This window comes from Amblyomma mixtum, chromosome 4 (genome assembly GCF_055824585.1).
Source record: "Amblyomma mixtum isolate Tamu chromosome 4, ASM5582458v1, whole genome shotgun sequence".
Lineage (NCBI taxonomy): Eukaryota > Metazoa > Arthropoda > Arachnida > Ixodida > Ixodidae > Amblyomma > Amblyomma mixtum.
The window spans coordinates 8,657,149-8,676,141 of NC_143015.1; the positions used below are offsets into that span (position 1 = coordinate 8,657,149).

Consider the following 18,993-nt stretch of genomic DNA (forward strand, 5'->3'; position numbering starts at 1 on the left):
TCAAATCAATTTATTCAAACATCCTGAGATGCTTAGGGGCACGGACAAAAAGCCAAAGGTGGCTACGAGGTCCGTGCCCCTTACAAGGCATACAGTGGAATACGCGGAATGTTTAAAATACAGGCAGTGAATTTGCAGAAAACGCAGAAAACGCAGCTGCCCACTAGGCAGAAAGGCGCACAAAAATAAAAAAAAAGTCGAAAAATGCAGATAACGAAAGGGAAACAAAACTTTAGGTGTCCGGATCATGAAAAAATGTAGTGCACAAAGCTGGCTAAGTACAAAAAATGCACGGCACGGAAGTGAAGGGAAGAAAAAACGAGAACAAAATAACACACATCTCTGTAACCGTGCTTATTTCACAAACAAAATATGTGACAAGAAAAAACGAGAACAAAATAACACACATCTCTGTAACTGTGCTTATTTCACAAACAAAAACAAAGAAATTCACTTTATCGCCACGTACAATTCTTTTGTTACAGAAACATGCTGCGTAGATCCCTGAACGATTTGTTGAGGACGTCTCGGTTATCATCCCCAGAGAGTTCGTTCAGGATAGCTGGCAGACGATATTTCAACATTTGTTTCCCGAAATTTGTGCGGCATACATGAACTTTCCATTTTTCCGGATTTCGTGTACAATACACAGGATAGTTCGCAGCAAGTGCGGCTAGCACTGCTAAAGAATTGTCGTGTTTATTTATTTCTGATTTGTAGTGACGGATTAGTCTATAGGAATATAAAGACTCTATACTGATTATGTTAAATTTCTTAAACAATTCGGCTATGTGTGAACAATGAGGGACTTTTGAAATAATGCGGATAGCACGTTTTTGTAAACGCAAAAGTTTATTAATATTATCAAGCGTTGTGGTTCCCCAGACAAGCGTGCCATAATTCATAACCGAGGAAAAAAGGGAATTGTATAACAATACGTTAACTGATGTAGGAAAAGATAAACACCAGCGACGCAAATAGCCAGTCGTACGCGAGAGCTTCCCGGAGAGGTAGGCAATTTGGTCGTCCCAAGACATATTAACAGTAACAGTGTTGAGATTATTGCTTACCGCAAGGGAATCCTTGGTACGTGCGATATGCATTTTGAATCAAAATACGACGGACAAAATACACGAGTGCAAAAGATATGAAATAGAAGGGAGATATGTAATATGAACTGAACAGGGGCCCAATCTGCACACGAAGTCACTTTCGTGAGTGTTTCAGGTTCCGATATAGCGAACAGGCTTCATCTATACCCGTCAGTTGTAAGCCTATAATGTTCTTAATTTGGAGGGCTAAAAATTGTTGAGGAAACTTAAGCTTCGTTTTAAGGGTTTCACGCAGTAGTGTGCTGGGTTAATTCCCATATTTACAGCATGTCACTCTCGACTTCACATTTAGGGGCCCTGGGAGTAGTCATACTCCTTGTGGCACAGTGGTGCGGTGGTTAAGCAATGCGTCACTGCGATGGCAGGTGTTTCCAGAAGTGAGCCTTGTAGAGCCTTGTAGAAGCGGCGACGAAGAAGAAGCACTCCCCGCCACCATGGCTAAGGCTAGCCAGAATAGCGGTTAAGGCAGTTCGGCTGGGAGACGGCGCCACGAGAATGCCCACGAATGTGGCATTGCTCCCCCCTCTGGCAAGCGCCGCCCTCGACGCGACAGCCGCTTCCCCGGGCACGAGATTTTGGGGCACGAACACCTGCTGTTCTGGAGTGCCCGTGCAAAGGCGGAGTAGTCCTGGTGCATATAGCAGCTATCGGCGACGGGCGCGGAATCCACTCTCTGGGCCGTCTTGATCTCGTACGCGAGGAGGGAGAGGCACTGAAACACAATCATCTCATATGCGTATAGCTGTAGCATATGGCGGTCAGGATGGCGAAAGCCATGACCTTTACGCTCTCAGTCGTCTGGTCATTGGCTACTTCCAGTTCGAGCAGCACGCGGTCCTTGAGCGTTCCCAAAACCGAGGCGTGGGTACTCTGTCCGACGATATATTCAAGCTGCAGCGTGTTGTGGTTGGACAGCACGGCTAGTGTGCGATCGACATTGACCTTGCCGAATTCCATGAGGCGCTTCTGGCCGACCACCATCTCGACGGGTGCGCACGCTGAAGACCTCAGTCTTCGGCCCCGAAGGTAGAGATGAGTGAGCTCCTAGCGGGCGTGGTAAGGCTTCATTCGTGCGACATGCACGACTTCGGACATTTGTCGTCTAGACGAACGAGCAGTTCCTTGAAGGAGCACTTCATAGTTTACCTCGGCGAGTTGGCGTATCACTTTATAGGGGCTAAAGCACCGCCGAAGCAGCTTTTTAGAGCGCCCTCGTTGACGGATTGGGGTCCACACCGAAACTTTTCCTCCGGGCTGGTATGTGACATCCCTGTGGCGATGGTTGTAACGGTGATCTTCTTTTTCTTGTTGATGCCGGATATGCTGCCGAGCAAGTTGGCGGGCGGCCTCGGCTTCGTGAACAAAGCGGTCGGCCCCCACGACAGTGGAGTTTACACTACCAGGAAGCAGCATTGCGTCGAGCGTAGTCATGGCTTCGCGACCGTGGACTAAGCGAAACGATGTGAAATGAGTCGTCTCCTGCAGCGGAGTGTTATATGCGAATGTAACGTAAGGGAGTACTGCATCCCAGTTGCGGTGGTCGTCGACCGGAGCCGGAAAAAATGTCCCCGGAAAAGACGTACCCGGAAGATATGTCCCTGGAAAAAATGTCCCCGGAACATACGTCCCCAGAAAAAATGTTCCGAGTTGCGAAGCGCAACGGCATGGTCAGGGCAACGCAAGTGTAGCAGTGGTTCATTGCTCAACGCTTGGAAGGTTTGCAAGAAAACACATGATGAGAAGGACATCTCGATACGCAAACTAAATACAAGCTAAATTGTATTGGTTTTCACCCAGCAACTCATTTCCTTTTACTGTCGTCGCGTTTCACTGATTTTATGTTACATCATCATTTTCACCGTGATATCAAGGATTTTGTTAAATTGAATTCAGCGCAAAAAAACAGACAAGGGACAAAGAGAGACACACTGAGACAACACGAGCGCTAACTACCAACTGTTTATTCATGCTGAAGTACAGGCGATATATAGGAAGGGAATGAAGAGCATGCGCGTAGCGAGGTACAGATAATGCACATCCGTCAAGCAAACGAGTTAATCAAAAAACGAATCTAAAAAAGCACATTCAGATGAGTATATGTGTACCGACGTGTCACTGACACAACGTTCGGACAGCTTTCTGATATAATAAGCTTCTAAAACGAGCCTTGCCTTATCATTACCGCTCTTGCCAAGAATCGTGGTCTTCTCTAATCCCGCCCTACATTTACACGAAGCAAGGTGCCGCACAAGATTCACATTCGTGTCGTTATTTTCTATGTTTTTGGCATGCTCCCGTAGCCGGTCATTAATACAGCGGCCAGTTTGGCCAACGTATGAAGCCCCACATGAGAGGGGGATGCAGTACACCACACCTATTGCACATTTGGCGTAGGCGAACCCATGTTTTTTGTTGCAGCCCCTGCCGGCACAACCAGTAATGCGAGGGCATAGCTTGGACAGCTTGTTTGGAGCTGAGAATACCAAGGGCACGTGGTGCCTGCCAGCCACTTTTTTGAGGTTGTGAGAGAGTTGGTGTACATAAGGGACCACCACCGGCTTAGAAGGAGGGGTTTCATGTCTTTTCTGGGCGCCTTTATGCTTCTGCAGGAGGGTTTCGGCAACAGCTGAAATGACCGGGCCAGGGAAGCCTGCTACTGAAAGTCGCGAAACCTGATCATTCAAACTCTCTAGCATTTTATGTGGGCAGGATTTTCGAAGCGCAGATTCCAGGCAAAGCGACGCAATAGCTCGCTTTACCACCTTGGAATGAGCGGAATCAAAGCTGAGCAACTCTTTGTTGGCTCGGGGGGAGTACATCCAGCAGGTATGGTCTCGGCAGAACGTGAGCTTAAGGTCTAAAAAACGCAAAGTCTGACTTTCAGGTAGTTCATGGGTAAAAACTAAACCTTTCCCCAGTTGATTAAAAGTAGATAAAACCAGTGAAACAATATGGTCAAGGGATGTAAAGTTCCCTGACCTTAAAATAATTAAAAAGTCATCAACATATCTAAAAACTTTAAAAACTGGCCCCCCTTGAAAAGTCCGTGCAAGAAGGCGGTCAATTGAAGATAAAAATATGTCACATAAAATGGGAGCTACACATGAGCCGATACATATGCCCTTACGCTGCAGAAAAAACTCGTTGTCATGAGAGATAAAAGTTACCTGCAGGTAGTATTCTAGTAATTTTAAAAAATTGTCTACCGAGATACCAGCTGAGTTCTGAAAAGCCACAGCCCCCGAGCCTTCAATGCTTTCTCTGACCGAAGCTAACAGCTCAGCATGTGGAACAGAATAGAACAAGTCTTGGATGTCAATGGAAAAGGCTAAATCCATCCGATCGTTATTCTGCACAAAATCGGCAACTTCTTGTGACTTCTTTATCAGAAAGGGGTCATCAACAGGAATGTGCTTAAGCTTGGTGAGCAAAAAACGACAGACGTTGTGTTGCCATGAACCCTTCTCGCTAACAATGGCCCTGAATGGCATATCCGGTTTGTGCGTTTTTGCCGCGAAAAAAATATCCAAGGAATTCTTTGAGCTGGCATTGATGGCAGTTGCCAGAGAAGACAACTGTAGGCTGCTACAAAAAGCAATGAATTTAGTTTTCACCCTGGTTTGGCTTCGTTTGACAGGCATAAAATTTTTGTGAACCGCTTGGAGCGCTTTTTCTTTAAAAAGGCCGTTCGGCATGACAACAAACATGCCTTCTTTGTCAGATTGCAATAAGCTTAAACCATGGCGACAGATCCGGCTTTGTGGCGACAGATCCGGCTTTACCAAGACTGGCTGAGGGTTTTGTGCCAAAGCTTGTTCCCTGTGGGTGTGGCAGATAAGAAGCTAATGGACTCGAAGCTTCAAGCATCGAACTTATTGAACAGCGATGGAGAGCTGTCCTAGGCCATCTTCTAACCACCCACTCCAAGAAAAGGCCGAACCACGAGAAGGAGCGTGTAGTCTTCACCGGTGGGGCAAGCCTCCCTGAAAGGATTTCACGCGTCCTGGAAAAAGGCCCCAAATTCGGCATTCAACCTGAGGTGCCCGCCCATGAACTCCTCGCCATCAACAGGACTATAGCCTCAAAGGCGATAAACGAAGACCAGGAACGTTGCCTACTGGATGGCGTGGACTGCTTAAAAAGGTGTGCTAAACATCCCATGTACTGTAAGACTGGTTCCATTGATGTCTTTTCCGTTGTTAAATATTTTAAGGACCATGGTTTAAGCTTATTGCAATCTGACAAAGAAGGCATGTTTGTTGTCATGCCGAACGGCCTTTTTAAAGAAAAAGCGCTCCAAGCGGTTCACAAAAATTTTATGCCTGTCAAACGAAGCCAAACCAGGGTGAAAACTAAATTCATTGCTTTTTGTAGCAGCCTACAGTTGTCTTCTCTGGCAACTGCCATCAATGCCAGCTCAAAGAATTCCTTGGATATTTTTTTCGCGGCAAAAACGCACAAACCGGATATGCCATTCAGGGCCATTGTTAGCGAGAAGGGTTCATGGCAACACAACGTCTGTCGTTTTTTGCTCACCAAGCTTAAGCACATTCCTGTTGATGACCCCTTTCTGATAAAGAAGTCACAAGAAGTTGCCGATTTTGTGCAGAATAACGATCGGATGGATTTAGCCTTTTCCATTGACATCCAAGACTTGTTCTATTCTGTTCCACATGCTGAGCTGTTAGCTTCGGTCAGAGAAAGCATTGAAGGCTCGGGGGCTGTGGCTTTTCAGAACTCAGCTGGTATCTCGGTAGACAATTTTTTAAAATTACCAGAATACTACCTGCAGGTAACTTTTATCTCTCATGACAACGAGTTTTTTCTGCAGCGTAAGGGCATATGTATCGGCTCATGTGTAGCTCCCATTTTATGTGACATATTTTTATCTTCAATTGACCGCCTTCTTGCACGGACTTTTCAAGGGGGGCCAGTTTTTAAAGTTTTTAGATATGTTGATGACTTTTTAATTATTTTAAGGTCAGGGAACTTTACATCCCTTGACCATATTGTTTCACTGGTTTTATCTACTTTTAATCAACTGGGGAAAGGTTTAGTTTTTACCCATGAACTACCTGAAAGTCAGACTTTGCGTTTTTTAGACCTTAAGCTCACGTTCTGCCGAGACCATACCTGCTGGATGTACTCCCCCCGAGCCAACAAAGAGTTGCTCAGCTTTGATTCCGCTCATTCCAAGGTGGTAAAGCGAGCTATTGCGTCGCTTTGCCTGGAATCTGCGCTTCGAAAATCCTGCCCACATAAAATGCTAGAGAGTTTGAATGATCAGGTTTCGCGACTTTCAGTAGCAGGCTTCCCTGTTGCCGAAACCCTCCTGCAGAAGCATAAAGGCGCCCAGAAAAGACATGAAACCCCTCCTTCTAAGCCGGTGGTGGTCCCTTATGTACACCAACTCTCTCACAACCTCAAAAAAGTGGCTGGCAGGCACCACGTGCCCTTGGTATTCTCAGCTCCAAACAAGCTGTCCAAGCTATGCCCTCGCATTACTGGTTGTGCCGGCAGGGGCTGCAACAAAAAACATGGGTTCGCCTACGCCAAATGTGCAATAGGTGTGGTGTACTGCATCCCCCTCTCATGTGGGGCTTCATACGTTGGCCAAACTGGCCGCTGTATTAATGACCGGCTACGGGAGCATGCCAAAAACATAGAAAATAACGACACGAATGTGAATCTTGTGCGGCACCTTGCTTCGTGTAAATGTAGGGCGGGATTAGAGAAGACCACGATTCTTGGCAAGAGCGGTAATGATAAGGCAAGGCTCGTTTTAGAAGCTTATTATATCAGAAAGCTGTCCGAACGTTGTGTCAGTGACACGTCGGTACACATATACTCATCTGAATGTGCTTTTTTAGATTCGTTTTTTGATTAACTCGTTTGCTTGACGGATGTGCATTATCTGTACCTCGCTACGCGCATGCTCTTCATTCCCTTCCTATATATCGCCTGTACTTCAGCATGAATAAACAGTTGGTAGTTAGCGCTCGTGTTGTCTCAGTGTGTCTCTCTTTGTCCCTTGTCTGTTTTTTTTTGTTTTTTTTTTGCGCTGAATTCAATTTAACATGCTTCACCAACTAGCCCGGCAGCTTGCTCTCCTGATATCAAGGATTGTGCTGCGTTTCTTCTTGGCAAGCTGAAACATTGCAAGCTACAACGATTACATATGTTGGCACTGAAGCGACTAAACAACGAACAGATACGGGGCGTCCATGAAGAACAATGATGGCGGTGAAAGGGAAGTGGTCCAGAGCAAGTGCGTCTCTGGATCAGTCGGCGCTTCTGCGAAGTCACCAGCAGAAGTGCTTTTTTTTAGCGATGTTGATTGCCTCAGGGCTCCATTGCATGACTGGACTGCATGACCATGGCGCGGTCGTGTACTGCGAAATATTTCATGCTTACACCTATTCTGAAATCCAAAGAAGAGTCTAATAAAGAGGGCAATTTTCTGTCGAGTGGGTTACGGAAGAAATTTGTTTATTCACTTGGGGACATTTTTTCTTGGACGGTGCTTCCTCAGGGGACCTTTTTTCGGGGATGTATCTTCCGGGGACGTTTTTACCTGGGACATTTCTTCCTACACCCGTCGTCGACATACATGAAAATTATGTCGGCGATCGTCTTATTTAGGCGCTCAGTGAGTCCATTGGTTTGCGGGTGATAAACTATTGTTCGTCGGTGACTGATGCCGCTGAGTCGCATAACTTCCTTTGTCAGAGCCGAGGTAAAGGCCGTTCTTCTGTCAGTTATAACGACCGTGGGTGCCCCATGACGAAGCACGATGTTGTGCATGAAGAAGGTGGCAATTTCCGCAACTGTTAAACGGGGAAGACCTTTCGTCTCACAGTATCAACCTTGGTAGCCGGTGGCGACCACAATGTACCAGTTTCCCAGCAAAGACGCCGGAAAGGGGCCTGGTAAATTCATGCCGACTTGGTAGAAAAGAACTTGTGGTGGATGAATAGGCTGCAATAGTCTGGCCGGCTTAGTCGACGACGTCTTGCGACGTTGACACTCGGGGCAAGTTCGGACGTAGCGTTTCACAACCACCGCGAGCTTGGGCCAGTAATACTTTTGCCGTATGTGTGCCAACGTTCGGGAGAAACCAAGGTGACCAGAGGAAGAGTCATCGTTGCACGCCTGCAGCATTCCTGGGCATTCTCGTGGCGCCGTCTCCCGGCCGAACTGCCTTAACCGCTATTCTGGCTCGCCTTAGCCATGGTGGCAGGCAGTGCTTCTTCTTCGTTGTCGCTTCTTTGTGTTCCGCTCGGAATTTCGCTGCTGCCTGGCGCGTCCCAGTAAAACGTGTCCTGGCTGTCCCGACTGTCGAGCCGTGACATTTATTTATTCATCTATTTATTTATTTATTTACCCTCAGGACCGTTAGGCGTTACAGAGGGGAGTGGGAATATAGGCAAGTACCAAAAACAGAACAGCAGCTAAAAAAATTGAATATAGTTACAGCAAACACTGGTATAAAATCAATAACAGAATTAACAAAAGGCAGCATTTCACAAAACAAAACAAATATTTGGTGGAGGGGCCGGGTAACGTCCCATGTACACTGACTCCGAATACGCCTTCGAAGCCAGTTCTCAGTGCGTGGACACAACCCCCGTCCATAAAGCGAGCCGCCGTCAGCGAGGCCTGCAGCCAGAATTTCAGCGGCCTAACAAAACTGCCTAGGGAGATAATATCAACAACTGGTAGCCAGACCATTTAACGTTTCGGATCTGACGCTCCGTTCGTACTTCACGAGCCCCGGTCACCGCAGCTGTTCCATGATGGCAGGTTCGAGGACGTTGAAGATTGGTTGGCCAGTTTTGACCATGTGGAAGCCTTCAACCAGTGGGTCGGTGAGTGCAAGTTTAGGAACGTCTACTTCGCGCCAGAGGACTCGGCCAAGATCAGGTACGAGAACCACGAGACCTCTTTGCCACCTGGGAGGTTTTTCGTCGCGGGTTGCTGGCGACATTCGGCACCATAGAAAGAAAAGAGAAGGCGGAAGTCGCTCTGCACTCGAGGTCGCAGCAGCCAAAGGAGAGCGTCGCCATGTTCGTTGAGGACATGATGCGCCTCTTCAATCGAGCCGACCCTGCTATGGCCGAGGCCAAGAAAGTGCGGCACCTAATGCGAGTGTTTGCTGGACATGTCCGTGACCATACAAGGACAGTGGCCGATTTTACGAGGGAGGCAATGAGCATGAAGCACTCCTTGCATTAATATAGATCAAAAATAAAGGAGACCCTAATACGCTGCGTTGCGATACAACCAGAAGTTACCTGCGGGATGCTGGAAGATCATTTGTTTATTTCTATGAATTGATGTCTGTGACGAAGATAGGCCTAGATCGATGTTACAATATTTGTAGGAAAACCAATTTGCTCCAGTTTGTGAAGTAATTTTCCATGGGGAACCTTATAGAATGCTTTACGAAAATCAAAAAAGAGCATATCGACTTGCCCGGACGCGTCAAGCACCTGAGATGATGTCATGAACAAGTGACACGAGTTGGGTTGCTGTAGGTATGCTCTTTCGAAACCCATGTTGTAATGGAGACAAGACATTATGGTCTGCCAAAAAATGATGAATAAAGCCTGATGAATGAAGTTGTAACCCATGCCCAATATCGATTTACCTACCTACTGACTATGAAAGAGTTCTTGCCACGAACTGCATAAAAAAAGCTACAATTTTAGTTTGAAGATAGATAACACTCATTGAGAAACAGGGAAAGACGAGTAAATGTTTCTTTTTTTTTTGTGGTATTGACGATTCAGAAAGTTCTAACCTAACCTTCTTTATGTGTGAGATAAAATTGATTTATCTTATCCCAGAAGACCTCTAATTGCCGCACTCCTGTAGTACAACGCAAGTAAAGGAATTTTCGTTTTCGCACAGACACGGGCATGCGCTGTGTTTCCTTGTATTCCTTAGCGTTTCTTTCTACCTTTATCATTTCCAACAGAACTTCAAGCGTGTACAATCCTTCAGGCAGAATGAGCCAATCTTGTTTAATAGCTTCCATTCAGTTCCTTCCTTAGGTTGAATCCGACGGAGGTGGACCCCAGACAATACGGTCCTCTTCCAAACTTTCCGCTCTTTCCGGACGGTGACCCCAGTAAACACGGTCCTCTTCCAAATTTCCTGCTCTTCCAGGAGGTGGACCCCAGTAAATACGGCCCTCTTCTGCTTGAGCTGTTTGCAGGAAGACCGCTGAAAATACATTCAAAAAGCCACCTTGAGTTCTTGATACTTCCATTCGTCAAAACCTGGACCGTATAAACCAGATGTCCCTTAGCTAGGAAAATGCAGAAATTACGTCATTCGAGGGCCTTCACCCCAGTTTGAAATCTATCAGTGGAAAGAGGCAGCATATTAGCGAGCAGCGATGATGGCCCTACCTGATAGTTCTCACTGCCACTTCTCCCATTATTTCTTTTATTTCAGAAAAGGACAGACTTCTGCAACCCATTTCTTAATAATGAGGTATTACCAACGAATCAGCATTTGCTTTGTTGCCATTGAAAAAAAAAGCCGAATTTCTGCTTGTGATTTGAACTCACACAAGCGCGTCCAACTAGAAAATACCCTTGCTCTCCAGCTGAATATGTAGATTGGGTATGTGGCCACTACCTTATTTTAAACTTCCGTGGCCACTGTAGTGTATTTAAATGGCCCAGTGACCAGCCCCGCTCCCATCGAATGTTCGGAACAACTCTAATTTTTATAGCGGGCAAACGTGCTTCGCTGCATATGAACTTCAAGCATACTGGCTGTGTTGGCCACAGTATATGTACTGACGTGCGACGAGGCTTTCACAGAATATGAAACTCAATAGGAAGATACATAGGGCATTCTAAAGAAGGGTGCGCAAGAATACGTAGCAGATCGAATCCTATATGCGTATGCACCACTCGGCTGCCGATTTCTAAGCCTCGTCTTGCTTTTAGACTTGCAATCTTTTATTTTACACGGATAGCAGATGTTCTTGTCTCCGCTTCTGCTTGTTAGGGTGACTCTGTGTTAGGGTGACGCTGCTCGGCTTACTACTTCTGGAGAAGGTAGTAGCAGCACCCGTCTCACGCAGCATACGCGGCGCCCGCCACAAATGGCGACAATACCGAGGAGCTGCCGAGTTGGGCGCCCAAGTTAAGCTCGGGACTACTTCTAGTCTTTATCACCTGGCTCGAGACGAATACCGTTATATTTCACTACAGCCATTAAATCTGCCATTGCTTTCCTCGTAGGGGTCTTACACTGGTTGACGCGGCAAGAATATCGTAGTTATTAACAGTTCTACGAACGAACCGATTTTTTCTGCCTTATACTTTAACTGTTCGGCGAGTATAGAGGCAGTTTCTCTCCGAACGGGGTAAACATTTTGCCCTATAGGCGTTGTTGGGTCGGTTCTTATGGTTATGCAATGGTAGTGAACGTGCATTGCGACACCTGCAGCGAGCACTGATTTGTGACGGACTTAGTTGCATAACATGTGACTGGTCGTTTTTTATTTCGAAAATATTTAACGCTGAAAGATGTCCAGCATACGTACCCATAAGCAGAGCCACCAGAATTATGAATCCTGAAAGGCGGACCATGGTTTTCGAGCCCTGCAAACAAAATAAGAAAGGAGCGTTTGCCGAAGTTGTCCCTGGCATAAACTGCTGGGATAACCAATGCTCTTCTTTTCTTCTAACTTTAAGGCCTCTGAGAACAGAGGAATGTTCCCTGAACATTGAAATCACGCTCAAGACTGTGATGAGACTGAGTTTTTTTATAATAATACCGACCATTCTCTATTGGGCCTGTACGCTTAAAAGATAAAGACCACAGTATTTAGATTTCAAATAGAATAAAAACAATTCAGAGCAGGACATTTGTCTCGGTGTTACTTTGGACCGATGAAAATTACTTTAGCTATGAGGTACACCACCCTCGTCTTCGCCAGCAAGAGGCGCGAACGGAGCAGTCCTTATTTCGACATAGAAACATGAAATTCAAAAAGATGTGCGTTTATTATTGAGATTTATCGTGCCCGTGGTGCTTTGCTATGTTATCGCCCGCTGTGTTTTGAGAGCTTCTTGGCAGCGTTTCTTCCCGAAGGTGGGAGAATAATACAGTACTGGAGTTTTCACGCAAAGTGTGTAATGCTTATAGACTTCACAAAATAAATGCTTCTCTTTCGAGCAAGAAACCCCTGAATTGTGGTTGTGTTTTTTTACAAAATCCCCTGATAAGCTCATCTGACACATCTTCGTACGCCGAACAAGCAGGAAGCACCCTAGGAGGTGGATATTCTGCCACCTTAGAAACTTGGCTAACAGATGCACTCATACTACTCTACTCTGCTCTACTAGTCTACTCTCAATGGTACTTCTAAGCATGTGAATGTTCCATAAATGAGAAGGCGGGAAACTAAATTTTTAAAAGAAGAAAATGCAAAAGATATGCAGACGAACGCGACTCACCCAGAGGCAGTTCAGACGGCGGGGAATGGCTCCTGACCAGAGGCGTGCACTGGCCTCCTCGCTCTGTAGAGCGGGTCTTTTATTCAAAAAAACATGCGCTGTATCACTGTAGTAATGAAGAAACAACCTCAAAAGAGGCAGTGATTTGACAGTGTGAATCACGTTGAGGTTCGTCCAACATATTCGAAACAGCTGGTCAGAGGGAAATGGGAGGTGTAATGAGGCTGTTTTGATTGACAGCTCGTTTTGATGGTCCAAGCTACGATGTCATTCTTTGCAAATTAACTTGGCTTCGCTTGAACGGCCCGTCATTCCACTGCCATGTGTTTCAAGGGAGATTGATGGATGATGTCAGTTTATAGGAGATAAGGATCGGATGTTGATTCGCTATACAAATAAAAAAAATATACCAGAGTCGGTGAGAAATAAAGCAAACAATGAATGCATAGCGCTTTGAGATTCCGTCGCTTTCTGTGCTGTATTTTTCTTTTGTCTTGACTGCGTTTTGGTCAGAGCTCAATTCTGAACATCACTGCCTCCAGTGGACAAGGAATCGTGGCCCCTGAAAAAGAAGTTTGGTTTGGAACTTTCAAATCAGGCCATTAATATATCGACACCATTCGTAGAGGTGTTCGCAAATGTTTTCAGAACACTGAAAAAAAACGTCAATTTCTTTGCTGACTAGAAGAAAAACCTGGCACTGAGGGGTGCTTTGTGGAGGTAGTGCTGTGAACTACAAAGCACACCATTCAGTTCATGGCTGCATGCTTAGGCTGCCGAGTAGTTAGGCTTTGTTGTATTTTCGTGTTCCGAAAACTTTCCTGGGCCCCTATCAGCACCTATGATCAAGAAATCCAAAAATGCCGCCTTTACACTCAGTAAGGCAAACGAGCAAGATGAAGTACAGAGAAGACCAAATGCTGAAGCCCGGAGCTCCTCTTTGTTCAATAATGTCCCGTGTCCACGGCTGACTGCTTGACAACCAATGCTTCTTTGAAAGCTTGGAACCCGATAAATCACCGTCTAAAGATCACATTCTTCAAGAACTCATCCCAATTCCCTTAAGCCAAAAATGGAAACTGCAATGCCTATCATGAATGTCTGCTCATCTTACTTTTATTGGCATATATCCTCCATGATTTCGTTATGTGTTTCCTTACCTTTTGTATTTACATTAGCGCCCACGTTTCGTTCCTGTGAGAACTGCTGATGTACGCTCAATGCATAACTTTCCTGCAGGAATGAGGGAAAACAGCTATTTCATCATCATCAGTGATTACAAGACAAAGGCGCACCGTCCGAGTGTCAGCCTTCGTGTTATTTCGCAGCCCTGCCCCGAATATCACTTTATCCACTGAGTTGCCTTCGCTTAGCACATCTTATATATGCAACTTCTATTGTGAGATGCACCGTGCACACTGTTCAGAATTTGGTCAGTTCTTGGAGCACGGATATTTTGGACAGCCTCTCTCTAATTCTTCCCACCCAGCGACCCGCACACCTCATCTAAATACACAGGGAGTAGCATTGGAGTGTTTGTCTCGTTTTCCGAAGCTCCTTCGAAACGCAGTGTGATCATTTTTGTTGTGGTGGACTGTGGACTCTCTAAAACAATAACTGATGGGCACGTTGGTCAGACATGAATTTCTTGTGAAACAGCGCAACGGCACAAGGCCAGAGGACAAGAAAGGACGATACACAGCGCTGACGAGAAAATAGAGCCCATTATACAAGAAACGAAACTGTGCAACAATAACTGATGGGCACGTTGGTCAGACATGAATTGACATGACATGTGTATTGTACCTTCTTCTCCTCTGGCCTTGTGCCGTTGCGCTGTTTCACAAGAAATTCCATGGACTCTGTGCAGCCCATATAGACATAACTTGCAGCTTTACATTTTTCTTTTCTTCAGCCTGGCTGCAGAAACTTCTTACGATGACTGATGGTTCTGTAGTGCGATATGCTTCCTCGAGATCTGACAAGGTTATAGATCGAGGCTCCTTATACACCTCGCAGTGTTCTGCACTGTCATTTATTAAAGGCGATTTGGTCAGGTAGCACCCACCTCACGCGAAAATCAGCCCCTTCCTTGGTTATAGTTCAAGCCTCATCCTTTTTCTTGTAGGGCGTAAGAGACCAGATGCGGGCGGAGTGCGTGAGGAAACAAAGGTGGGTTAATGACATCCTAGTCGAAATCAAGAGGAAGAAAAGGGCTTGGGATGTAATGCGAAGGCAAGATAACCACTGGTCGCTGAGGGTAACGGAGTGGATTCCAAGAGAAAGCAAGCGTGCCAGGGGGCGGCAGAAAGTTAGGTCGGCGGATGAGATTAAGAAGTTTGCGGGGACACGGTAGACGCAGCTGAGAAAGAAGAGGGTTAATTTAGATACACAGGAGAGGCCTTTACTCTGCAGTGTGCGTAGCCAGGCTGATGATTATGATGATGATGATGATGGCGCCAAAATACGCCCAAATCTTCTTCCATGAACGAATTCATAGTAGAAGGCAAATGTGTGCGTGATGAGGCTGTTGTTTGTTCTGCGTTCAACAAATTTTTTCAGTCAGTATTCACAGAGGATAATGGATGCCTGCCCAACTTTTCTGCAGCACTCCCTGCCATATCTGATGTTGTAATTTCAGAGACTGGTGTTTGTAATTTGCTTTTGAACCTTGATGTCAAAAAATTAGCAGGTCCCGATAACATACCAAACACTTTTTTGAAGCGCTATGCGGAGTGGTGCGCCAAGTACTTGACAGTAATATTCAACAGATCTTTACATGACGGATCTTTACCGGATGACTGGAGGACAGCCGAGATTAAACCTCTGCACAAAACCGGAAAAAAAGCACACATCGAGAATTACCGATCCATATCTCTAACTTCCACGTCATGTAAAATTTTAGAACATATAATTCATAAACATATATTAGGTTTCTTGGAACAGCACAAAGTACTTACCGATTTTCAGCATGGCTTCAGGCGTGGGTTTTCCACAAGTACACAGTTAGTTGAAACTGTGCATGACTTTGCTCAGTCGATTAACTGGGAAAACAAACAGACGCAATATTCATGGATTTCCGTAAAGCATTCGATAAGGTGTCACATAACAAACTAATTCATAAATTAAGTTATTACATTAAAAACGACAGGATACTTGCATGGATTAAAGCTTATCTCTCGAACAGATGTCAGTTCGTCACTCTGAACAATATTTCTTCTAGCAGTGTCCGGGTTATGTCTGGCGTCCCCCAGGGATCTGTTTTGGGACCACTCTTATTTCTGTTGTTTATTAATGACATTGTGGCAGATCTTTCAGTTCGCGTGAGGCTGTACGCGGATGACTGTGTCCTGTATCAAATGGTGTCTTCAGTTGACGACCAGGTGCGTCTAAATAATGACCTAGCGAAGGTGGTTGCGTGGTGCAACAAATGGCAGATGTGCATTAATTTTGAAAAAACCGTGTTCTTGAAAATTACAAACAAGAAAATGCCTCTTCATTTTGTGTACGGTACTAACAGCATATCATTATTAGAAGTGACAGAGTATAAATATTTGGGCCTATGGATAACTAACAACCTTTCGTGGTCAAAACACATAGACGCTGTAGTAGCAAACTCAATGCGGAAACTATTTTTCTTGAGGCGCTCCCTAAAGTCATCCCCATCTAGTTTTCGTCTATTGGCGTACAATTCCCTCATCCGTCCGTTACTAGAATATGCCGTAATCATTTGGGACCCTTTCACGTTAACAAAAATTCAGAAATTAGAGCGAATACAGCATAAAGTGGCTAGATTTGTTTTTAACTCATATGGCCGTGCATCTATAAGTGAGCTCGTGAGGCGAAGTGGGTTACCCCCCGTCACTGAGCGCAATCGTGTTTGTCGATTAAAGTTTTTTTTCCAGCTTATAAAAGGACATTATAAAGTTGATACCTCTAATTATTTTTCTTACTCCTCAGGTTATAACACGAGACAAAGGCATGCACTAACAATCACCCCTTTGAACGCGCGAAATAACTGCTTTAAATATTCTTTTTTTCCGAGGACTATTACTGATTGGAACAAACTTAATAGCGAGACTGTTAATCAAAATTCTTTACTCCTGTTTGAAAAGTGCCTGTAAATGTTGTGAATTTGTGTGTGTTTATATGCTTGTATTTTGTTTTGTCCCACCCTGCTATGATCTGTACAAGATCGCAGTATCTATAAATAAATAAATAAATAAATGATGTAAATGAACAGTAAGATGAAATGTTTGTTTGTAATGACCCTGAATTTATTTTATCTTACATTGTATTCAATGCTTCTTTTTATTTCTGGGTTTGTTTTCGCAGAACCTTCCAATTACGAAGTTGCGCTGCCTCTGTGGGTGACGTTATGGTTAGGGGAGAATGAAGCAAAGCGCAAAAGAGTGTAAAGATCGACATTTTCTTTCTTTGCGAAAGGTAACTTTAAAGCTGAAATAATATCATGTGGCTAGGTAGTGGTTATGACCAGCTACATGTCTACTGCAATGGCCCTTAATGATGACGAGACTGCTGGGTCTCCAGGAAAGGTGAAAAGCTCCAAAGTGCGACTTAGTGAACGAAGACTGGGGCAAACACCAGGGAATTTCGGCAAGGCATATTTTTTGATAATGTGCAGCAGGAATAAAAGAGCAGCCGATGGTTACCTTCACCATTTTTGAAGCATAATTAGCCCAAGTTCCTAATTATTTAAACATTAGGAACTATTTTCCTCGGGTGGTGCCAGGAAAATTGTTTTAATTGCAGGCTATATTTCAGTAAACGACGACATTGTGGCCCTCTTCAGTGTTTTAAGTAATTTACTTTATTTTTTGCTCGGGATGCCTGCCTTTGAATTGAGCCTATCTGCAGCTGCCAATGCACAGGGGAAAAGAATGATTGCCAATAGGAACTATGTATACCGGACGAATTCCCAATGGGACATTTTTTTTTAAAAAGCAAGAAAGGCCACTTTGCTCGGTGTTGTGACGATCGCGCATGCAAGCTACGAGCCTGTCTCATCAGCATTTGTTTTTTTAAGTTTCTTGAAATGGAAAGTTGGCATTCGTTTATTGCGAGTTTGAAGTCAGACTTGAAGTGCGTGTTATTACCACGAGCGGGTATGTTTCCAGAGAACACTTGTAAATTGTTGTGTTTTAAACTTACTTCCTGTCAACCATCATGTTCAGAGAGCAATAACCTCAGATCTCCCCCCCCTCCCCCCCTACGTATGTCGTTCCTATCATGTGGAAAAATATATTTCCGTTTTGGTTCAGTGCTCGGCCTTTTCCTTTCTGATTTTGATGTACTTCTTTGATAAAAAAGTTAACATTCACCGCACTTGGCATCTCTCCTTAGAATCAGAAATAGTTTGGTATTGATAACATTTAAATATGTGCGGAGATATGGTAACTAAAGCAGGATAAAACAAAACTATAGTGCTTAAAGAGCGTTTCAACAGACCTCATTTTAGATTAATGCATACTATTCTGGAAATTCATAGAGAGCGGGAAAAAGAGAAAAAAATTTCCATGAAATATTTTGCAATATTTTAAACTATTCAAAACTACCGGAGAATATTTTCATTGAGCGACAAACATAACTATCTCCTATGTATCCTGAACTAAGCCACCCATCGGCAATCCTATTTTCGTGCTCGTGAAGGACCGCAAAGTGGTCAAAGTTCTTCTGGAGAAGTACTATACAGCGTTCTCATTAACCAGCAGACACCTTCGGGGCGTAAACGCTGCATACTCTACAATGCCAATCAACCCATGGACCGCCTACGCAGTTCGACTAACTAGCCTCGCTAACTATAGACAAAGGTTGGTTGATGTTGGATATATGGAATAGCAGCAAAATAATAAAAAAAATTGTAGCAAAAATTAGTAGGTATGCAGTTTGCTGAAAACAGTGAGTAAAATGTCATAACTACGATGAAAATTTGCAAACAAAATAGAAGTAGCTGTCTTAAAACTGCCGTGAGAGTGCAGTAATTTTGTGGCATATAAAAAAGAACAGAAATGTGGTCGCGGATCAGTTGTATGAAAATGTTTTGCTTCGGACATTTGAATCACAAGCATGTAATATCCCAGACCGATACCGCAAAGTTATGCCCAATGAAGACTTTTCTCGTAATTCATTGGCATTGTTTTGCTTTATTGCACATTAAAAGTATTTATAAACTGGATTTGATTTTCAAACGACCTCGAACGTATCATTTATTCGAGATTGCATTGCTTGCTCTTGGGTATTCTAATTTCCTATATACACAGCACAGCAGAAGTTGCAAGATGGGCTAAATAAACATTCCTTGTTTACTTTTATGATTTCTTTAGGGGTGTTCTTTTTTGGCATTTAAAGGCGAGAAATAGCCGCTCAGAGTGTGCCTT

At 44.5% G+C, this 18,993-nt stretch overlaps 1 long non-coding RNA gene across 1 annotated transcript in view; it reads right to left on the reverse strand.

Annotated features, from left to right (window-relative positions):
* Positions 1–10,276: 10,276 nt before the first annotated feature.
* Positions 10,277–18,993, reverse strand: part of LOC149345635 (uncharacterized) — a 156,916-nt gene continuing 148,199 nt past the window's right edge. Inside the window, exon 3 of the long non-coding RNA XR_016292021.1 lies at positions 10,277–10,340. This is a non-coding gene — a long non-coding RNA (uncharacterized LOC149345635). The remainder of the gene's footprint in view (positions 10,341–18,993) is intronic.